Source organism: Numida meleagris, chromosome 1 (genome assembly GCF_002078875.1).
Source record: "Numida meleagris isolate 19003 breed g44 Domestic line chromosome 1, NumMel1.0, whole genome shotgun sequence".
Lineage (NCBI taxonomy): Eukaryota > Metazoa > Chordata > Aves > Galliformes > Numididae > Numida > Numida meleagris.
This window is the reverse complement of record NC_034409.1, coordinates 162,739,874-162,747,851: the sequence shown is the minus strand read 5'-3', so window position 1 is coordinate 162,747,851 and position 7,978 is coordinate 162,739,874. Positions and strand designations below refer to the sequence as shown.

Genomic DNA, 7,978 nt, shown 5'->3' with positions numbered 1-7,978 from the left:
AGGTGAAACCCATATGTCATGAGCTGTGAATTTTGTTCTAGCAAAGCTTTCCTGAGAGTGAACACAGAAGTGAGCCATTTGGAATATGTCTGTGGATAATTTGTTAGGCAGCAATTTTAAAGCATTCATATCTTTAGTATAAATTTTAAATGAATTTTGGTAAACACACTAAACTGATGTGAAAATTAATGCATTTTTTAGCAGATAATTCTCCATACCTGCGCAGAGCATCACTTGTTGGAAGGTAAATGAGAAATTGCTTCTGCACTTTTCTCCTTGTTTTCCTTGAGTACAATATATTCTAATGAATAATAATACTGTAGTCTGAAAGAAAATGGTGGGAAAGAGTCTGAGAAAGCCAAATTATATGTGCTTTCTAATAGAAAGGAAGATAAAGAAAGAAAACAGGAAAAAACACTTCAGAGTTTCTCAGTAGTTATTCTCTTGAAATTTGCAATTGTGTAATTTTCCCAGGATAGACACTAGCGAAAATCATCATAAATGCAAGATCAGTACATGATTAAATGAAGATAGGCAGAATCAAATCATCAAGTGTTGTAATAATATATTACCATTTCATCCAAGTGGGGTCTAATTTGGAGATTGACCCTGTTTTGAGCTGGGATTTGGAACATATGACTTCCAGAATTCCTTTCAAACCTGAATTATTCTACTGGAAAAAAAAAAAAAAAAACATAAAAAAAGAAAGGAGGGGGTGGGGAGGTGATATAGCATCTTTAAGAGATTATTTCTGTGTTTCTTTTTCTAATCTGCCTCTAGAAATTTCTTAGCTAGGAAGAAGGCTTGGAATTGTTCCCTTAGTAGAAGCAGGAGTCTTTGAGGTAACAGTCCTTTAAACTGCTTTTGTTTTCACCACTGGCAGGTGTTTTTTTTTTTTTTTTTGTTTTTTGTTTTTTGTTTTTTTTCACACACGCGTGGTTAATGCTGTATGAAATCCTTGAGGCGATATATTTTGTAAGTTAGATGTAGCTATTTGTCTAGCTTTTACTAACATTTACTCGATAGCTAGGGTTACACTATGAGGTAAGCCAAATGCGTGCTCCAGCCTGATATTTACTGGTAGATCTCTTGCAGACTGTAGAAGATTAGAATACTTTCTAACTAGGGTGAATTAACTGATGAGCCTGACATAAAAGTCCCATAGAAGGGTTTACATCTATTTAGTTGAATCTCTTTCTAAACTAGTTAAAGCTGTGTATACATGAATATGTCAAAATGATTTAACTGCATGAATTTTTAAAAGTGAACTAGGGCATTTCCCGCTACAGAAATTCTCACAGACATTTTTAAGAATATATTAAACTGATACGTAATCTGCTAAACTACAAAGAAAAGAGTCTGATTTCAAAATTGTAATTATTCACCTGCTTATTGTTTGTAATCTTAAAAGAAAATAGTGTCCAAAACATTGTGGTGTTATATAGTCTTATAGAGTAGAAGAGTAGAAATGGAATGAAAAATTTCCTGGTGATTAATATAGGAGGTCTGTGAAAAGCCTATGCTGAAAACACAATGTAAAGAGAGGTAACCATAATTCTCTGTGTTCTAAAGTTATAATATTCAAAGAGACCTTGGGCACCAAATTCAACTGAGGACATGTGAATGCTATGCACATGTGGACTTCTGTACTTAAATTTAGAAATTATTTTTTGGATTCACAGAATTCAAAAAATATGGCCTAGCTTTAAAAGAAAATGACTACAGAGACATATCCTTTTCTCATTTAGCCTAATGAAATCAAACACTGTTCTGAAGAATGGAAGATACTGGGGCACCTTTTGGGTTGAGGAACATAGATCTAAGATCATACATCCATCCTATGAACACTGCAGCCCATACTGCAACCATGAAGCTGTCACTTGAAGGTTAGGTGTCTCATCCTTTCTCATTTCTTCTGAATGAAAGCTGTCTGCAGCCTCCAGGTGCAGCACAGACTCTAATATGGGACTTTGGATGTTTTAAACACGAGAGTGTTCTTACTTTAGTCCCAGATTAGGTTAGGACAAACTTATCAGCTAATTGACACTTTGTGACAAGCATAATAACAGCACTTTACTGGAAATAAGTTTGTTTCGGTAAAAAATCTTTACCAACAAAGGCATCTTGTAAGGTTTGGAGAGAATCAAACCCTGCATGACTAATTTCACAAGGAACCCTGGTACCTGACATTGTCTTTGAGGAAGGCAGAATTGCTCATCTCTATGTTGGCTTAGCGGCGGAGACGTGGCCTAGCGGTGAGGTGGCAGTCGGAAGATGCGATGAGGTGGTGTGGCAGCGTGGAGGCTGCAGGACATGGGGACGGAGATGGCAGCGGGCGGCAGTGGGCGGGAGTACAGGCTGGCCCCGATAGGGCTGGCTGGGCTGGTGCCCCCAGCTGTGCACTGTTCTTCTGCAGCTGCTCCTCATCTATGTCGCCGTGCCCTTCCTCGTCTGCCTCTTCCCTGTCATCCCCACCGAATTTGTCTTCCTAAACTTCATGGTGTTCCCCTTCCTCATGAACCTGTGGCAGCCAGCGCTGTGGATGAACACCATCAGCCTCTACCTGCCCACCGAGCCTGGTGTTACTGCCGGCATCTGGCCCACGGTGCTGGGCAGCAGTGGGACTGAGGCACAAGGCCGTGAGCAGCACTGGTTTGAGGTGTCTCTGGCCGATGCTCATCCCATCATCATCTACCTGCATGGTAACAGGGGCACCAGGGCTACAAGCCACCAGATCCAGGTCATGAAGCTGATGGGGGCTGCCAGCTTCCACATCCTGGCTCTGGACTACAGAGGCTACAGGGACTCCAGTGGGCACCCCTTGGAGAGTGGCTTCACCTCTGACATCCTGGCACTGTACGACTGGGCCAAAGCGCGCAGCGGGAACAGCTCAATCATCTTCTGGGGACACTCTCTGGGGACCAGGATCACAACAAACATGGCCAGAAAGCTGCAGGAAGAGTGAGGAGTCCAGGTGGACACTGTCACACTGGAGTCCCCCTACACCAGCATCCATGATGTGGCTGCCCAGATCCCCATCACTAAGATTTATTGGCAGCTCCCTGATTTTGAGTACCTCATCTTGGACTCCATGGGTCCGGGCAGCATGTTCTTCTGCAACGATGAGAATGTGAAGGTGCTGGCCTGCCCACTGCTCATCCTGCATGAAGAGAACAACACCGTGCTGTCCCTGCAGCTGGGACGCCAGCTCTTTGAGACCGTGCACAGCGCCTACAAGGACAAGAACGAGGTGAAGCTCATTACTTCCCCAAGAAGCTGGGTCTGGGCCATGACTGCATCTCATCCAACCTGGAGCAGTTCACCCTGGTGAAAAACTTCTTGAACAAGAACTGATGCCAGCTGCCTACAGCACCTGTAAGCACTGCCCCTGCTCCACACCGGGAGCTTATTGTGGCACTGACCCTACTACTGCTGTATGTAGTAAACACTGAGACCCATATGAAAATAATTTAAAAATGGGAAAAAAAGTAAATAAAGGATAAAGAACAAACAAAAAAAAAAAGAAAAAAAAAAACCAAAGAACCATCCTAGCTTGTAATTGTACCTCTGTACTCAGCAATGGTGGGGCTTCACCTCAAGTACTGCGTTCAGTTTTGGGCCCCTCACTACAAGAAAGACATCAAGGCCCTGGAGCATGTCCAGAGAAGGGCAACGAAGCTGTTGAGGGGTCTGGAGCACAGGCCTTATGAGGAGTAGCTGAGGGAGCTGGGATTGTTCAGTCTGGAGAAGAGGAGGCTCAGGGGAGACCTTATCGTTCTCTAACTAGTGACAGGATGAGGGGGAATGGCTTCAAGTTGCGCCAGGGGAGATTTAGGCCGGACATTAGGAAGTACTACTTTTCTGAAAGAGTGGTCAGGCGCTGGAATGGGCTGCCCAGAGAAGTGGTTGAGTCACCGACCTTGGAGGTGTTCAAGGAATGCTTAGATGTTGTACTGAGGGACATGGTTTAGTGAGAACTATTGGTGATAGGTGGACGGTTGGAATGGATGATCTTGTAGGTCTTTTCCAACCTTGCTGATTCTATGATTCTATGACGTGGTCAACAGCTGGACCAAAGCCACATCTGGTAAATGAAGGTTTCCAGTTCTGCTTGCTAACTCGGAATTCATAGGAAAGATTTTTCTAAATATTTCTTTTTTTCTTTTTTTTAAATGATTACCAGTTTCTTGTTTTCCAGGTGTTATCAGTCTCCTCAGGACCATTAACTGGACTAGCTTTGTTCCTCTAATCTCTGACATTTCAGACACCTTCGAAGTTGAATAAGTAGAAGTAGGTGTGCTTTCTTTTCCTGTTATTTTTTCCTCCTTTCTCTTTTTTAAGTTAATGAAAGTAGTAAAATGTTCCAGTGATTCTACTTGATTTTTATTAATATTTCTGCTGCGTTTTAGTTTAAGGCAATCATCCCATTTCATATGGACAATCCGCATTTTGAATGAGCCTAAAGATTTGATACTTTTGATCAGAGTTTAACACACATCCGACTTATCTGAAAATACTGTTAAAAACGTTATTTGGATTATAAGCAAAGCTTTCATTTGTACAGCCCATGGCTGTCTGTGTCATAAATATGCACATATCTCTGCCTCAGCAAGACTTTTCTAAGCACATTTCATGGTGCTTTTCATATGCACTGGATTTGATTTGTTTTAGGGCATAATATAAATTCTCACAGTGATACAGGAAAAAAAAATCCTTTTTAAAAAATGGCTTAGTTACAAGGCTGCACTCATCCCACAGAACCCTAAGTTTTCTAAACTGTCCAAATAACCTTTTATCATTGTTTATGCACACAGCCCCTTGTTTAGTTCTGAGTACTGTATCTACCCTTTCCTGAAATATCTTCAAGTCTATGTGTTTGCCCTCAGTTACTAGAATGAATTCCTTCAGCACATAATGATAGCGTTTCACATTCCAAACCATGAACCTATCCTATATGCCACAGAATACAAATGTGCACAAGGAGGTAGTTTCATTATCTTAGGGTCAGTAGCATTTCAAGAGCTCCAAAATTACCTCTATCAGTGATGCAAGTGTCAACTTAGTTTTAATAAATCTTTGGAAACAGCCATGAGTTACTTCTAGGACATCTTCCCATTTCCGGAAATACATCATTCAGTTGCCAAACTTGCTATCAGTTTGTAGCAAATAGAACTCCATCCATTAAATGCAAAGTCTCATTTCAGCTTCTCTGTGCCATCACTCTGTGATAGCTGTAAGTGTGATTAACCTGAAGTTTAGCTGATATCAATCCAAATGAATACTATTCCACTTAAACTGGAACAAGGTCTTGAAAAATTGTATTTTATGCAGCACATGCATAGGGAATGTTATATTTACCATACTTTTCATTATTCCACAGAGTCAGCTCTGGGCGCCATTAAGAACATTTAAAGAGATTTTGACAGTTTCTAGGTTTATGTTTATTCTTCTTTATTTCTTAAAGTCACACACAAACATAAAATCAAACTGAAAAAAAAAAAAGAGGAAAAAAAATCCAGCTTCTTGTAAATAGGAGAATCAGAATATTGTAGAACATCTTGTTTGATGATAAAAAGCTAACATTGCACTCCGTATTCAGCCAGCCAAAAACCTAACTGAAGCTAATGGGATAGCTACAGTATTTTACTCACTGCTGACTTACAAATAAGAAAGTCTTTTTTAGACCTGGCAGCTACACTAATTAATCCTGACAACAACTCACTGACTGATGGAAATATTACTGTATTTCTTTTGTAAATGTGGAAACAGATATGTTTCTGTATTTGGTGCCTTTCCCAAAGTGATACAGAGGTTCATGGTAAAAAAAAAAAAATTGGTAAGGCAAATAACATAATTAAGAAAAAGATCATAACCCTAAATGTAATGTGACAACCACCAGAATACTTTAAAAGTCATATGTTAGGCTGATGTAAGTCAGATTAACTTTAATGAATCCTTTACCTGTTTACCTGTTTTCTTTTTTCTTTTTTTTTATTCTTCTTCTTCTTCTTTTTTTTTAATGTAGTTTCTTTATTTTGAAAGAGATATTCCTTTGTTCTGGTTATAAGTTCTTGCGAGTGGGGGCAAGCCTTACGTACTGTTTTCTAAATATACCAACTGTTCAGTCTACTTAAAACCAAACTTATGTCTAAAGCTCCCTATGGCAAATTAATTAATTAATTAATTATAAAGATATAGAAGAGCACTACCTTATCTGTTGCATGTATGTCCAAAACATTATTACTTTGGATGAGAAATTAATGACAACGACTATGGGGATGTCTGGAAGTCATGCAGTCCTCTGAAGCTATTGCTGGCAGTAGATCACATCAGCTGTGGGTTTTTCTTCAGCCAAATCTTGAAAACTACTGAGAATGGAATACCTCCAGTCTCCACAGGTCCTGTCTTCTAAAGAGTGTCGTTAGGCTGAGACAAATTTTGTACTGTAAAATAAATATTCTATACAAAATACGTTGAGTTCAATAATCTATTGCAAGGTGTTTTATAATTAGATATAGATATATTTGATCAAAATCATTAAATATATTTTTAGTATAATGTTGGATAAACACAATAGACGTGTTTTAACCTTGATTTATGATATTAAATACTATTATCAGGCATGAAAATAACGATTCGTGTTTAACTTAATATGATTTCTTATTTACTATGCCACTGTCAATTAATACTTGTAGGTTTTTGTGATGTATGTCAATGGTGCGTATTTTTTACCATATCTATTACATTCAAGGATTTTTTTCAGGGAAATATCTCAGTTGGGAATGGTCAAAAGAGCAAGCATTTAAATTTTCATTCTGGAATTTGAAGATTTGCATGTATTTTTCTTATATTCCTCAACCTTATTGTAGCTTTACTAATTGTGACCTAGGTTCCCACTACTCCAGATTGTACAGTAGAGTCTGTCAATCTTCATTTTCCTTCCCTCTCTGCAAAGTCTGCAATGTGTTAAATACATCTAAACAATCATTACCATAACAGTTCAAGAGAGGACTTAAGCAAACATTTAAGTTCAAGAATTAGGCTAATTTCTCTCCAATATTTTAGTATTTTCTTATTTAAAGGTGCCCTTTATTTCATAGCAAACAGCCTTAATAAACATTTTACTGTATTTCTCCAGCATAATTGAATTGTTTAGCAGTAACACTGCTATTTTTATTACTGCTAGACTGTCTAATGTCACAAAGAGCAGACTGCAGACTCTGTGTCATCTATGAAAACTTTTAAGAAGCTTACAAAAGGAATTTTCAATGGCGGTCCCTTCTGGTCCCTTCAGTTGATTGTAAATGTTGCAATAATTAGAAGAAACTTTTCAGGTTGGCTGCCATGGGCAGCTGTTCAGGACCGAAAGCCGCAGGAGCTGCCAATCACTCTGATCCTGGGACTATCTGTACTCAGGGTTTTGTTAGCTTGTGAAAGATACCACTTCACACTTCTCAACATGCTCTTCTGTCCTTCCAGTTCAAGCTACATTATGGCCAAAAGCTCCTGAAATTACTGTTCCAGCAGTGCCATAATGTCATAGATGGCTAAATTTTGGACTCTAAGGACATAAAAGAAAATGTACTAACAGTACTAAGGATATGGAGAACTGCACTTCAGAGCTACTGAAAATCTAAACAGACACTGTGTGAAAAGTGAAAAATAGAAAAACTTGGATTACTGAGACTGAAGCAAATGAAGTACTCATATTGTGAAGCCAGTTGTGTATGTATATTTTGGATGACATTTTATCTTGGTTCATACAGATTAAGAAAGAAAGAAAGAGAGAGAGAGAGAGAGAAGAAAGAAAGAGAAAGAAAGAAGAAAGAAAGAAAGAAGGAAAAAAAGAAAGGAAGAAAGAAAGGAAGAAAGAAAGGAAGAAGGGAAGAAAGAAAGGAAGAAGGGAAGGAAGGAGGGAAGGAAGAAAGGAAGGAAGGAAGGAAGGAAGGAAGGAAGGAAGGAAGGAAGGAAGGAAGGA

At 39.0% G+C, this 7,978-nt stretch overlaps 1 pseudogene; it reads left to right on the top strand.

The window, feature by feature from the left end:
- LOC110401968 lies at positions 1,515–3,355 on the top strand (annotated as a pseudogene).